Source organism: Phascolarctos cinereus, unplaced genomic scaffold (genome assembly GCF_003287225.1).
Source record: "Phascolarctos cinereus isolate Bilbo 61053 unplaced genomic scaffold, phaCin_HiC Scaffold_3;HRSCAF=262, whole genome shotgun sequence".
Taxonomy (NCBI): Eukaryota; Metazoa; Chordata; class Mammalia; order Diprotodontia; family Phascolarctidae; genus Phascolarctos; species Phascolarctos cinereus.
The window spans coordinates 231606240-231621740 of NW_027555736.1; the positions used below are offsets into that span (position 1 = coordinate 231606240).

General features: G+C 37.4%; 1 protein-coding gene across 1 annotated transcript in view; it reads right to left on the reverse strand.

Annotated features, from left to right (window-relative positions):
- SIPA1L1 (signal induced proliferation associated 1 like 1) overlaps positions 1–15501 on the reverse strand; it is a 356976-nt gene that overhangs the window by 113186 nt on the left and 228289 nt on the right.

Below are 15501 nucleotides of genomic sequence, written 5' to 3' on the forward strand. Positions count from 1 at the left end.
TTCTTGAAATATCTATTTATCTATTTCTTGATATATATGACTAGAAGAAGGATCTCTGGATCATTCAATGTGAACATTAGTCTTTGGGGAGGGGGAGGGTGGGAGGAAAGCAATTCTAACTACTTTCCAAAATCACAGAACCTATTCACGGCTCTACCCACAACATATTAGTGTTCCTACCTTCCCATAGCACCTGTACCATTCTTTCCATCTTTTGTGATTCTGCCAAGCTGTTCAAAGTGAGGTGAAATTCCAAAATTGTTTTGATTCGTATTTCCCCTATTAAGGACTTGCAGCTATCTTTCATGCAGCTGTTAATAATTTACAATCCTTTTTAGAACTGTTTGTTCATATCCTTTAACCACTCATCCACTGGGCAAAGTACATTTTTGTTAATTCCTTCTATACCCTGGAGACAATCCTTTTATTCCTCCCTACTTGATTCCCCATCTCACTTTCCACAGATTTTCTTCTCTCAAGCCTCCTGTACTTCTTCCTGTCTCTTTTTTCTCTGAAGACTTGGCCTTTTACTTTATAGAGCTTTCTTATTTTCCTTTTCTTCTTGATATCACTCCTCCACTCTCCTCCTTTTTCCCAGTCTCTGGTAGTGAATTCCCCTTCTCCTTTACAAGGCCAAGTCTCCACTTGTACTCTTCCTCTCATCTCCTCCTGCAGCCTCCAGCAAATTCCAACTCCAATTATTTCTCTCTCCTTAATTTTCAACCTCTCCCTATCCACTGGTACCTTCTATATTGCCTTCACTCATGCTCAAGTCTTCCCTCTTCCTTAAAATACACTCTTTATTAGATCTTATCATCCCCTTAGATATCATTTCAACCAAAATCCTAGAAAAAGCTGTCCTTATACACTGGCTCCATTTCTTCTCCTCTCACTCATTCTCAACCCTCTGAAATCTGGCTTCTGTCCTTAAAACTCAAATGAAACTGCTCTCTCCAAAGTTATCATAGGTCTCACTTGCCCAATCTGAAGGTCTTTTGCTAAGTTCTCATTCTTCTTGATTCATTGACTGAATTTGGCATTGCTGTCCACCCTCTCCCCTCTCGGATATTTTCTTCTTTCTGGGTTTTTGTGACACTGATCTTCTGGTACTCATCTAACCAAATAACCTCTCTTCCTCAATATTCTTTGCTGGTTTATCATCCATATCATGCCTATGGACTGTGGGTCTTCCATAAGGCTATCTTCTCCTCCCTTTCTGTACAGCGTCTTTTGGTGATCTCCTTATCTCCCATGGGTTTAATTATAACTCTATACAGCTGATTTTCAGATTTTTATATCATGTACTGGTCTCCCCTGAAGCTCTAGTCCCATATCACCAGCTGCATATTAGAAATGTCAAATTAGGGTCCCACAGGCATCTCAAATCCTACATGTCTGAAACAGACTCTTTTGTCTTTCTCAACAAACTCTCCCCTCTTCCAAATTTCCAGTGGTGTCAAAGGCCCTCCTGTTTTTCCAGTCTCTCAGGTTTGTAACCTCAGCACTACCCTTGACTCCTTACCCTCCCTCACTACAGACACTGGTTGCCAAATCTTGCTGTTTCTACCTTCATAACATCTCCTAAATCTGATCCCTTTTCTCCATTCTCATGTTACCACCTGAGTTCAAGGTCTCATTATCTCTCATCTATATTATTACAATAGCCTCCTAATTGGTCTCCCTGACTCAAGTCTTCCCACTTCAGTCCATTTCCCACACTGCTCCCAAAGGTATTTTCCTTAAGTGCACATATAAGCAAGTCAGTCCCCTGCTCTATAAAATTCAGTGGCTTCCTATTTCCTATTGCCTCTAGGATAAAATATAAACTCCTCAATGTGACTTTTTAAAAGTCTTTCACAACGTGGACCTAACCTATCTTTCCAGGCTCACTATACTTTTATGCCCTACTCCTAAAGTCTATGATTTAGCCAAACTGGCTGAAACTTCCTCACAACCAGCACTCCATTTTCTATTTTCACACCTTTGCAAGTGGCACTCACATTGTCATGAGTCTGTCAATCACTCCTTTTGATAGGCATACAAGTTTGTCAATTAGATTAGTTCTGATTGCAAAATGTATACCACCTTCATGGTGTTCCTATTTTATGGAGAACTCACACAGGACAAACATTCACATGGTGCTCAAAAGAAATGATACAAGAACACTCTCACGGTCTCTCTTAAGAACTCTGGAGTTGACTGTGTGACATGGGAAACACTGGCATAGGACCACCCAGCATGGCATGCCTTCATCAGACAAGGTGCTGTGCTCTATGAGCAAAGCAGAATTGACGGTAAATTAAGAGAATCTACTCCAAGTGTTCACAGGGACTGTTTGTAACTGACCTGTGGTAGAGTCTTCTGAGCTCATATTGGTCTGATTAGGCACAGTCGGATGCCCTGTAACTTGACTCTAAGATAATGGTGTCATTTTGGTCCTCTTTGAGAACAAAGGACAACCACCACCAACCACTTCTTTGCAATGGCTGTCTTCCACTCTTGAAAATTAGTTCAAATACAGAACTCTTCCTCAACTAGTTTATATTCATCAGTTTTTTGAATACTGTGCTATTTATTAAGTTCAACCATTTATTTTTACATACCTAGTATGTTTCACTGACCTTCTTTTCTATTTTTTAATAAATAGCAAAAAGTTTTGATGATTTCATAACATAATAGGTCTAGAAGCTCCATTCCCTTTTCCATCCTTTTGTATAGTTCTATAAAGTACTTGACTTCAACCTCTGGCAATTTTATTTATTTAACACTAAATCTACAAAATTAGTTGTCATCTTTGCTAAGCTTCATGCTGGTGAAACCCCATTTATTCTCATTTGCATTTTCATATGATTTGTGGTTTGGAGAATGTTTTCAGGTGGTCATTTATATCTAGCAGATCTTCTATTGAAAGCTTTCATTCCAATCCCTTCACCACTTATCTATTGAGAAATATGAATGCCTTCTTCAAGAAGAGAGTCAGAAAGCAATGGATGTAACTAACAATGACCATTACCACAAAAACAATATTGCTCACATCTTAAACAGAAAGTAACTATTAAAAAAAGAAAAAGAAAAAGAAAAAAAAGAAAAAGAAAGTTAACTATTACTGATGTACTTACTGAAGTAGTTACTGACTTAGGGGATTCTTTCCAAATTAGTTGTCTATATAGTAGGGTTATCATTTCATTGGAACAAGGTTAAAAAACAAAATTAGGAAAAAAAAAAGGACAAAAGCAAGAAAGCAACGGAGCATGCAATTACAACAACCTCCCATTGTCTTGTCCAAACAAGCTACTGGTGCTGGAAAAGAAGGAAAATGTACAAAAGTAAAGATAAATCACCAGTTCTTACAGAAGCTTAATCCAAGTAAAGCAATCACCACAACGAAGAGTCCAAACAGGCTCTGAACCTGCCCGTGCTAGCAAATACTCGCTTTTGCGAAGTGGAGATGACCAGCAGGACAAGGCACAGCCAGTTTAAGACTAAAGATCAGAAGTCCAGCTAGACAACATCAAATACATATAGATCTCCAGAAGGAAGGTCATCCAGTTTTTAAAGCACGAAAAGAATGTTTTTCAAGATATCTAAAAGAAGAGAAGATAGGAAAAAAATAATTTATTTACCAAAAAAAAAAAATGACAGGAAGGACCTCAATCATTCTAGAGCCACAAGTCTGCTTTTTAAAGTTCTATCAATGGACATGTACAAGCTCTATCAGATTGCTTGCTGCCTTGGGGAGGGAGAAAAATTTGGATCTCAAAAAGATTACAATAATGAATGTTGAAAACTATCTTACGTGTAATTGGAAAATATAAAATACTATTAAGTAGAATTCCATCAGTCTTTTATGCAAATGATCTATACACATATCGAGGATACCTTTGATTAAAAAAAAGAGATGGGAATAGGCAGGCTTTATGATCTTCAGTAGCTGATATCTTCAGTCATGTAACTGACATGCAACAACAGTAATTCTGCTGTGTTTATCATAAAATATTTCCTGATACATGAAACCACCAAACTTTATTCAATCAGATCTGACAATTATCATTTAACCAACCAATTGTCAAAACACCTACTATGTACTAGGAAGATATAAATACAAAAGTGCTACAATTCTTGCTCTGAGGGAGCTTCTGTTACACTACAGGGAATAGAACAAGTTTCTCTAAAACTACATGCAGGATACAAACAAAATAAACATACAATGATCTTCGGTAGGTGGAAGCAATATCAGCTGGGAGGAATCAGGAAAAGACATCTTGAAAGAGGTGGTACCTATGCTGAGCCTTGAAATTAGCTGGAGGTTCCATGTGGTAAAGGCAAGGGAAGAGCACACCGGGCATGGGAGACAGCACACGCGCATGCATACACACAATGGCACATATGTACAACAGTAAGTATTTATGACAAAAACAATATCTCCTATGGCCCAGCCACACAGCCTGGGCTACTTTTCCACAGAGCCCTACCCTATGCAGGTTGGATTAACTTTTCCTTAAAAAGAACAGAAACCATTCTCAAACTTAACTGACTACTGGTACCTTAAGTACAAAAGCCAGAAAAGGAGAGGCTGGCTGCTTCCCTCTCAGATAGAATGGTATACCACAGTGGACAACAGAGAGGCAGAGAAGACACACCAAAATGAATTAATGCTATATCCTTGCTGAAAAGCCTTTCCAGGCTGTGGCTAGCCTAACAATGTAATCACGTTGAGACTTCCAGCTCACAGGATTGGAATTCTATTGGCAGGTCTGTCATGTTACCTTAATAATTTCCAGAGCATAGCAGTGTCTGGCACACAGCAGGTGCTTAATAAATGCTTGATGACTGTTGACTGACTCTAGTTTTCCTCTATTTGATTTTTATTTATTTTTGAGAGAATTTTTCTATTTCATATAATTTTTAAAACATATACTACACACAAATGGTGAAATTAAAACAGAAATGCCAGTATTTTAGTGACAGCGTTTCATGTTGTTGTGCTCCTCACATGTATGACAGCTCCCTTAACTAATTTTTCTAGATGAATTAGCCTGCAAAGAAAGTGACAAGGTGACTTGAACAATTTCAGTGTCATGAGGAAAAATGTGTCTATTAGGCAATTTATCCTGAGCAGAAGCACCTAGAAAAACTGTAGTTGCTTTTAATAGAAGATATATTTGAGGGAGAGAGGGGCATTGCAACAGAAATTTGACTTAGATGTCTGTAAACTAATATTTTAAAAAATACATTTTTTCCCCAATCTTTGGCATGACCCAAAGGAAATATTCCAAATTCAGGATCATTTAATGGCATCTTCTTCCAAATTTCCTTTTTCAAGTGGAAAAATAAAAGAATTGTGTCTGAATTTCTTAAAGTAAATCTCTAACATAACACAGCATTAAGTTGAATCTTGAGGTCAGGCTTTAGTAATTTGTATAAGATTATAAAAGTACTAGCAAGATTAAAATTCAAGCCCTCCAATTACAAATGCTGTACTAACTCCAAAGATATACATATAAAGGATGTGTGCTCACCATGGTGCCTAGCACAATCTTAGCACACAGGATACATTCAAATGGGCCCTGAAGGGCCAATTATGTTCCAGGAAAGGGAATAAGAAGTCAGCATTGACTCTTCCCAGAAAAAATGTTATGTGTTATCAGGAAGCACACTTGAAACAAAATAATGCAAAGGTTGCATGACAGTGACTGGAGTGCCAGCATCAAGTTCTGCTTCTGACACTTACTGGAGATGTGATCCTGGACAAGTCAATTAACCTCTCAGGCGTCCCAGGAAATTCTCCAAGGTTATACATTATACGATACTAGTAGAATGTAGCTCTTCCTACTTGTCCCCCCCCATCATTTCCCCCCAACTTAGTTTCCTGTATCACTGAATCACAGGTTTGCTCCAGAAAAAAAAGAAATGGGGAAAAGAACATATAAGACAACTTGTTACTCTTCTCAAGTAGAAATCTGGGATATATATATATATATATATATGCATATATATACATATATATATGCGCATATATACATATATATGTATATATACACAGTTTTTACATGTAATTGAGGAAAAAATAAAATATTAAAAATCTGGGGTATAGTTTAAAAACACTACACTCAAATAAAATTAAAATTAAAAATTATTTTTACATGTAATGGGAAAAAATATATTTTTTTAAAAAGCTGGGGTATAGTTTAAAAGCATTGTACTGAGAGTTAGAAGGCCTGACTTCTAATCACAACCAGGCTCCTTAATGCCTATATGTTCTTGGGCAAGTCATAAAATTTCTCTGAACCCTACTTTCTTTACCAGTAAAATAAAGGGGTTGGACAGAGGATCCTTTCAGGTAACTTTCAGCTCTAAATCTATGACTATATAATTTCTAAGATCCCTTCCAATTTTATTTCTAATTTATGTAAAATAACCAAGGAGATGAAGATGGCTGCTATATAAACATGGATTAAAAGTGCCAGGATTCTTCAATCTAGAAATTAGGATTCAAAAGCTGAGAAAGGATGTGATAAGGGTCAATACATATAGGGTATGCTGAACACAGACATTATAATAGGGGTGCCTGTTGAATCTTAAAGAGGTACATTTAGGAAAAATAAAGAGAAATATTATTTTAAACTGAAAAATTTATTTTAACATTCAAAATATTTTAAATTTTAAACAAAACACATTACTTCAAAAGGAAATACAAGTAAAAAATATTTTAAAAAATTAGACAAATTCACAGATGACAGGATCTATAATTTCTAACTAAGGCAAATTATATGACTATACCCTCAACCCTTTATTGGTTGGTAATATAAGGGAAACCAATCATGGGTTCCCCATGTGTTACTGTTAGAAATAAAGCCCTCTTTTGAAAAGATCATGGAAATATTCCATCGTGCCTTAAAACTTGAAAAAGTCTCTGACTTTATTGATATACTCTGGCATAATGGTATAGTCTAACTTTTACTCTCTCCACTAATGCAAAGCACAATCTTCCGCACTTTTGTAAATGATTTTCATATGTTACTGTGGCCAAAAAATAAAATAAAATAAAATAAAAATCTATTACATCACATATAATATTTTGTTCACAAACACATCCATACATTGGGTCAATACTTCTAGGCTTTCCAAGATAACAAGAACTTCTAGATCTCGAATTCCATTGTCACAGTTTTCCAAAATAAGAGTCCCCTCCATGCCTAATGAAGCATCGAAAAAAGCCTTTGGTGAAAACTAACCTAGTAAAGCAATCCCTAGAGTTTCTTTTTCATATTCTAAGCAGTGTTATCATTTAATTATGACATCCAAAATTTTAAAAATTTTATTTTATATTCTGACAAATTTTTCTACACAACAAAATTGGGTAGAAACCATCCCTGACTATATGATGATATTTTAACTCATTTCCTTTTTCAGAATTAGGCAAGTTCTACTTTAAATATTTATCAATTCAATTATTTATATTTTAGCTGAGAAAATAAAAGTTTAATGAAGTTTACTGGTATTTTAAAAGCAACCACCATTCCTTCCCCTTCTGGTTCTTCCACTGTCCATTTTAGCTTGCCCCTCTTTCCATCTCAAACTCACACACATTGGCACATGCAGCTCTGCTGCTTCCCACAGGTTCTCTTCTGCTCAGCATGTTCTTTATCCAAAACATTTACAGAGATGCTAGGAATACAAAACTGAAAAATGGCAAATTCTGGCCCCCAAGGACATTATAGGAAGATAAAACATGCACAGAAAAGTCTCATGATACAAGAGTATGATGGGGGCAAGAGAGAGGTACAGAAAAAAAAATCTGACATGGAAAAAAGGGAATACAGTTAAGTAAGGGGGAAGAGGGAAGGCTTTGTGGAAGGGATAATATTCGAAACTGAGACTTAAAGGGTAAGAAGAATTTTAGTGGGCAGAGGTGAAGAAAAAGTTGCATTTTAAGCATCCAACAATATGTATTTATTAAGAATCTACTTGACCCTGGGTTAAAAATGTAGAGTTGCAAAGACAAAATGAAAAACAGTCCCTGCCCTCATGTGTTACTGAAGGGATATGACATACACGGCTACGTAAATTCAGGATACTTGGCCTCCATGGGGGGATGGGGCCCTGTGAAAACACGAACTCAAGAAATACCTATGATGATCCCCTATTGGGGCATGGAAAGCAGCTTAATTAGGAAAAACACTGTCCGAATGAAGGGAGATAACATGAAGGAAAGCTGGAAAAGTTGAGGCTGGACTATGAAAGATGTCAGGCTAGAGAGGGTGTATCCATGCCAAACTCTGCCAATGAAGTAGAACCTCTCTCCATTTCACTCTGAAACATGGCTATCCCAGAAAATGGAAACAAGTAATTAGAAAGACCAGGGAGCTCACAAAATCTTGAGCCCAGAAAGATGCTTCAACCCCCTCTAAAGATACTCATAGATAATAGCCCCTATTACCAATCTTAAGATAAAAGGCAGTTCTTGCTTTCCTCTCAGTCTACTCATGCATGCATGCATACACGCAAGCATATACACACACGCCTATCTCTATAGTCTATTTTGCTCTAGGACTGCACATTTTTTTTCCTCTGAATTTTATTAATTTATTTTTAGTTTTCAACATTCCCTTTCCATAAGCTTTTGAGTTTTAAATTTTCTCCCCTTCCTTCCCCACCTCCCTCCCCAAGAGGGCATGTAATCTGATATAGGCTCTACATAACATTCACATTAAACGTATTTTCACATTAGTCATGTTGTAAGGAACAATTAGAATAGGAAGAACCACAAGAAAGAAGAAACAAAACAAAACCAGAGGAAAAGAAAACAAGAAAAAGCAAACAGTATGCTTCAATTTGCATTCAAACTCCATAGTTCTCTCTCTAGATGCGGATAGCACTGTCCATCATGAGACTTTTGGAGATGTCTTAGATCCTTGCATTGCTGAGAAGAGCTAAGTGTATCAAAGTTAGGACTGCACATTTTTTTAGATTCATCATCTGGAACTCTTTTCTCCAACTATACTGAACTCTATCTTTGTCATGACTTAATAGTAAGGAAATGTTGCTAAATGTTTTGGCTGCTTTCCTACTGGTAGGCAATACTGGTCTATATTGGTTTAATTTAACCTCTGGGAAAATAGAGGAAAGTACAAAGGAAAAAGGGGGTTTGTGGCATTTTAAAAAATGAGCTTTCCCAATTTTACGCAAGCTGAGTCTCTATACCTCACTGTCTGAGGCTGTTCTATTACTTTTCAAAGCATTTGTTTATCCCATAACATAAAACTTTCCTGTTCCTGACTCAGGTCAGTGTACTGCTGCTTAGGAATTCTGCTTTCCTTCCATTTCATTAATGACTAGTCTAGTAGAACAGGAAAGAGTACAGCTTTGAAGCCATGGGCCTTGTTTCATTCTGAAATCATGCAGCTGGTGACTGTCTTGTCATCTCATGTTGAAAATTAAATAGGTAGCAAGGAGGCTAATGTCACTGGATCAAAGAGGTAGGAAAAACGGAGATGAGTAAAGATGAAGACTGTAACCAAAGGAGGGGGCCAGGTTATGAAGGGGTTTGAATGCCAAACAGAAGATCTTATATTTGATTCTGGAGATGATAAAGAGCCGTTGGAATTGATGATATTCCCTAAAGATTTGAAGACAACAATAACACACCCTCCCAGCGTCCTCTTTACCCCCAGCTAAACATGTGCACAATCTTCATGTGGCAAGATTTCAAGTCTCTATAACATCCTGCCACTCTTCCTTTGGCTGTGCTCCAGTTTTTCAATATGTATTCTCTTATGTAATGCTTAGAATTTAATATAATAATCTGAGATGAGAAACTGAGACCCATTCATAAAATATAAATTCCTTGAATGCAGGGACTTTTCTAATTTTGTTTTTGCATCCCCTGTAGGTAGCACGGTTCCTGGAATGGAGAAGGCACTTAATGAATCACTTATTAAGTTGAATTGGTCTAAGCGGAGTGGTTGGGCAGCTAGGTAGCACAGTAAATAGAGTGCTGGCCTGGAGTCAGGAAGACTCATCTTCCTAAATTTAAATCCAGCCTCAGACGCCTGCTAGCCATGTGTCCGTGAGCAAGTCACTCAACCCTGTTTGCCTCAGTTTCTTCATCTGTCAAATGAGGTGGAGAAGGAAATAACAAACCATTGCAGTGTCTTTGCCAAGAAACCCCAAATACGTTCACGAAGAGCCAGACGTGACTAAACAGCTAACACCAACAAAATTAGAGTGGCATTATAACCTTTGTGATTCTGCACACAATGCTTCTAATAGTGAAGTCTAAAAACACACTAATTTTTGGACTACCATTTTATACTGCTGGTTCACATTGAAAAGTTTCACTAAAACTTTGGGTTGTTTTCTTATGTTGTCTATTTCTATTTCAGCAAACATCTATTAAGCACTTGCTATGTTCTAGATATTGTTTTATGACTTTATATTTAATTGTGACACTATATTTAATATGACTATACATAAAAGAAATGGTATTAGTATATCCAACTATCCAATTGCTCATAAAATGATATTCAATAACAGAGATTTCCCCTTTTTAAAAAAAGCATCAACATTTGAATTTTTTTACATGTTGCTACTCTTTTATGCACTACCCACAATAAAGCCAGGATCATCATAATTAGATTTGAAAATAAGAACTGCCAAAGGAGGCAGGTAAAGAATCGATTTTTTGTTTTGTTTTGTTTTTGCTTTTAGGCAATTGGGGTTAAGTGACTTGCCCAGGGTCACAAGCTAGTGTCAAAGGTTTGGTCTGAGGCTGGATTTGAACTCAGGTCCTCCTGACTTCAGGGCCGGTATTCTATCCACTGCGCCACCTAGCTGCCCCAAGAATTGATTTTTTAAAACTGGATTTTTTTGATGATTTTAAACTGGAAGAGATGAAAATACTATATAAGACAAATCCCTACTAATTATACAATTAAATTTAGATGAGTTTTTATGTAACTAAGTAACAAACAAATGCAGGGTATTTCTTCCATCATGGAAAACTTACAAGTGAAAAAAACCCTTCTATTCCAATGGAAACATACCGTGCTAGATGGAATTATTGGCTTAAATTTGGCTTTGGCATTACTTATCAATTCTAATGTACTATTTTCCATAAATGTAGCATTCCAAAGCTTTGTTCTGGTATGCAGATGACTGGATTTTAGAAAGCTGTATCAGAAGAATACAATGTCTAACAAATCCCCACCTCCTCAACCCCTACGCTAGAATGGTTTTAAGTACAGTCCCAGTGTTAGACTGCATCTACTTTCTGGGGTCTTGCCTAGCTAAGTACAAAAATGCTCACCACGCTAAGAATAGCAAGCCTACCAGTATGTGTTAAATTCTTTGGCCACGGTAACCTCTGAAACAAAGAGAAATGTGAAAAATCATCAGTGCTACATGTCCTCTTTCTACTTCTCCAGTGGATGGGTGAGAGTAACAGGAAAGGGGGCAGAGGTCACAAAGTTTCTAGACTCTCTTATAAATACTACCTTAACTAAAATAGCGTTAATTGTGAGTATTTGAAAAAGGACAACCGTGAATATAATTTCAGCTCATATGGAAAGAAGTGTTACATAGGATATAAAGCTAAAAAATTCTAAAGAAATCTTGGTTAACATTTTTAAAATTATATTTAAATATATGTAAGTATACATACACATACATACACATACACACAAAAAAATTACTAAATGACTCCTTTGCAAACATAAACATAGGAAGACTGTGAAAATGTAATTGGAATTCATGCCTGGATTAAGAAAGCAAAGAGGTCAAAGGATCGTACACAACATAGAAATCTCATACCTATAATATCATGAATTCTTTCTGAGTGAGGAGGCACAAGATATGAAAAATACCAATCACAGAAAAATGTAAAATGGTTAAAAGAATAGAAACAGACATGAATTACCACCATTACTTATGTTAGTTTAACTGATGAAAAGCATTCATTAAAATAAGAAGGCCAAAAATGCTTAAAAACAACTTCAACTAAGAAGCACTCATTATTTTGGTTAAGTTTTGGAATATAATCTCATTCATAGTATTTTAAGGAAAAGGATGTTGGAAGATTATGAGCAGCACCACCTTATGAAACAGTAAGAATGGTTAAGTAAAACATGAATTTTATCAAAAGAGCTTGTTGAAAGACTCAGTGGATCCATATTATCCCAGAAACATTTCAGACAGAAAATCGGAAGGGAGAATGACAAATAGACAAAAAAAAAGGGGGGGGGCTAAGAGCCATCAAAACTTCTTATAACAGTGGCACTATCACATCTGTTTTCTAATATTTTACTCTCTGTGTTGCATGAGAAAGTGAAAATGGTACTAAAGAAAACAAAGAAAAGTAGCTAGATGAGTTTAAGTATACCCAGTGAAAACCTGTGATAAGGGTAACACAGTTTTTAGGGTATGGAGGAATTTAGATTCTTAAGACATCTGAGAGAGAGCAAAAACACCAAATCATTAGGAAAAAAAAAATCAAAGATGCTAATAGAGATCCATACATCTACTTTCTCACCTCTACAGGCATTTCAGATTGTAGATGTAGAGCTGGAAGATCAAACTAGTTTCATCACCTTTTCCTACAGATGAGGAAACTGATGCCCAGGGATGTTAAATGACTGGCCCATGGTCACAAAGGTAGTAAATATCAGAGGTAAATTAAAACTGGTGGTTCCCTTACATTATTAGGTGAAGAAAGTGTCAAGAGCATCATGGATGAAAATGTGGCAAAGAACAGTCAGGCTTTTAAAAACTATATTTTCAAACCTACCATCACAAAACTGACTGACAGCTGCAGAGATAAAAGATTATCTTGTGTTATTGTTTGTTGACCATTAAAAAAAACCAGATCCAATGGAGCAAAATGTTGCTTTAATATCTCTCCCCACAGTGTCTTGTACGCATATGGTGTTCATGTGAGATTACCCGGTAAGTGACCTGATCAACAAAAGAGAGAGCTTTGTTTGAGGAGGCCAAGGCTATTAACATCAAGCGAGGCATAAAACAGATAAATGCATACAAGTCACTTGTGTCAGCCACGGTCATAAGAACTAGCTAGCAGAGTGTCCAAATGGAACAGCAGTGCCTTACTGACGGCAATAAGGTTCCGAAAAGGTTCCCCTTGAGTGGATTTCATCGTGCTGCCTTTATTACGCCATGAACCACTGCAGGCCTACTAAATGAGATCCAAATCTCTCAAAAGAGTTTCGCTTAACCATCCATACCAGAAAAACCAAGAGGGAAAAGACTGCATACTGTCCATACCATGACATGCTAAGGGACAGAAAGCCCATTAAGCTGATCCATCAGTACATATATCTGGGAAGGATGATGAAAATAGGCAACGAACTGGGCTCTCAACTGAGGAGAAAAAAATGGGGTAGATTATGTTTAGGAAAAATAGCGCAGGACTTAAAATGACCTCGAGCTTCTCCTGAAAAGGAAATTTCATATTTTTCTAGTAATGACATTTGGGCGGTGAACAGTCACTAAGAAATCAACCAAAGCACAATGGAAAGATACATGGAAGGTGTAGACAGCCTGCAACATCGTAGGAATGATGAATCACATGCACAAAGTAGTATAAAATACATCAGCCGGAAGATGCAGTAACTGAAAGGGAGATGGCTAATCATGTATTAAAAGCAAGAGATAACAAATGGAGGGCATGTGTGCTGTCCTGGAAACAACACAAGAGCAAGAGATCAAGAGAAGTCTGCAAGCAAGCTGAGTGGTCCTGATTTTAACAAAGACATGAGAACATATGGATGGGTTGCAATGACCACCTTTGGAGGGAGTACCCACATTTGATATGATTAGAGATCAATGAAATAATGAAGTATCATTTGTCCATGTTATCTCTGACTGCCATCACCCATAACAAACCGGTTGACTTTATCCTGAGCTATCAACAAGGTTCTCCAAAGCTGAAGAAATTACATCAATTCTGTGGCACAGAGGAGTTGATAATCTTGTTAGAAATGCCCATACAGTAAAAGAGAAAGAAAATGAACAATTGTGCATCTATGATTCAATCAACAAGCATTTATTAAGCACCTACTAGTCTCAGAGAATATTGTTCAAAGTAACTTTCAATGCTGTCTGCAACAAACATTTTGGTTCGAAATAATTCTCTAAGTTCTAACAGGCATCAGGTTGCCTTGGAGCAGCAACGATTCTCATAAAATAAGTATCCCTAGCAGAAGGAGAACAGCATTCACAGCCAAATCCCATACCACGCTACTTCACATTTTCCTCACTCTCTAATAGGTCTGAGCCACAAGGTTAAGTCTGGAATGGAGGTAGGGCTTTGTTCTCTTTTACTACCACTTGTCTTGCACCATATGAGCCAGAAATTCAAAACCAAAGGATCCTAGGACTGAGAACTGGAAGGGGCCTCAGAGAGCATTCACTCTACCCCCTTCACTTTACAGATGAGGATGAGGAAACAGCTGGAGAGAGGCTTACTTATTTGGCCAAAGTCACACAGTAAAAGTCAAGGAGAGGATTCTGGAAGTGGAGTAGGCGAGAAAATTCCAAGCACTCCAGATTTTCCCCACAAATGAGATAAAATAGTGCCTCAGGGTGAACGTAGAGCTGTGAAAAATAAACAAGAGTAGGGTCCTCCTGGGACAATAGGAGAAGATCCAAAGAAAAAACCCAGGACAAAGTTTGATCTCAGTGAAGAGTAAATACCTCCAAGCTAGCTGTGCCTGAACAACAAGCCCCGGGTGAGTGCTGGGGTTAGCGGGCTTGCCCGGCAGCCTCAGGCCCAGCCACAGGAACGTCCTCTGCTGACAAGGAACGCCAGACCCAATTCTGTGTGTGTGTGTGTGTGTGTGTGTGTGTGTGTGTGTGTGTGTGTGTGTGTGTGCTTGCCCGCTTGCCTCCTCATTTATTGAACCTTGGTGGGGAGAGCAAGGGTGAAAAAAGAACAAAGTAAAAAGTGCGCAGCAGAGAATAAAAGAAAACTTAACAAGGAAGCAAAGATGGACAGCTCTCAACACAATGCACAGTATTTATCACACAGGCTTTTTTTAAATGGAAATTTATTGCTTTTTTATTTTGAATCCTCTCTCACGTTCTGCTGTGCACTTGACACGTTTTTTTTTCTTTTCTTATTGTGTATTTAAGTTATACTATTTAAGCTTAAAATAACAAAAGAAAGCCAAACTGAGGTCCTTTTGACTTCTGATCTAGCACTACTCCTACCATGGAAGTACTACTGCCCTTTAGTTTACCTAAGAAGAAACAAAAACAAAAGCAGGCCAAGCTGTTGACAACAGTAATCTAGTGTCCAGGAGCAAAATAAAAAAGAAAACAACAAAGAGGTAGAACTGACAATACAGAAATTGGCATGACCTCTAAACCAGTCTTGATAATTCTACCAGCCCAGGGTTAAGACTGGGACTGACTTGACAGTCTTCTGTCTTTACTTCAAGTTCCAATCAGCTCCCAGGCCTGCCTTGATATGTGGACAGTCGATAT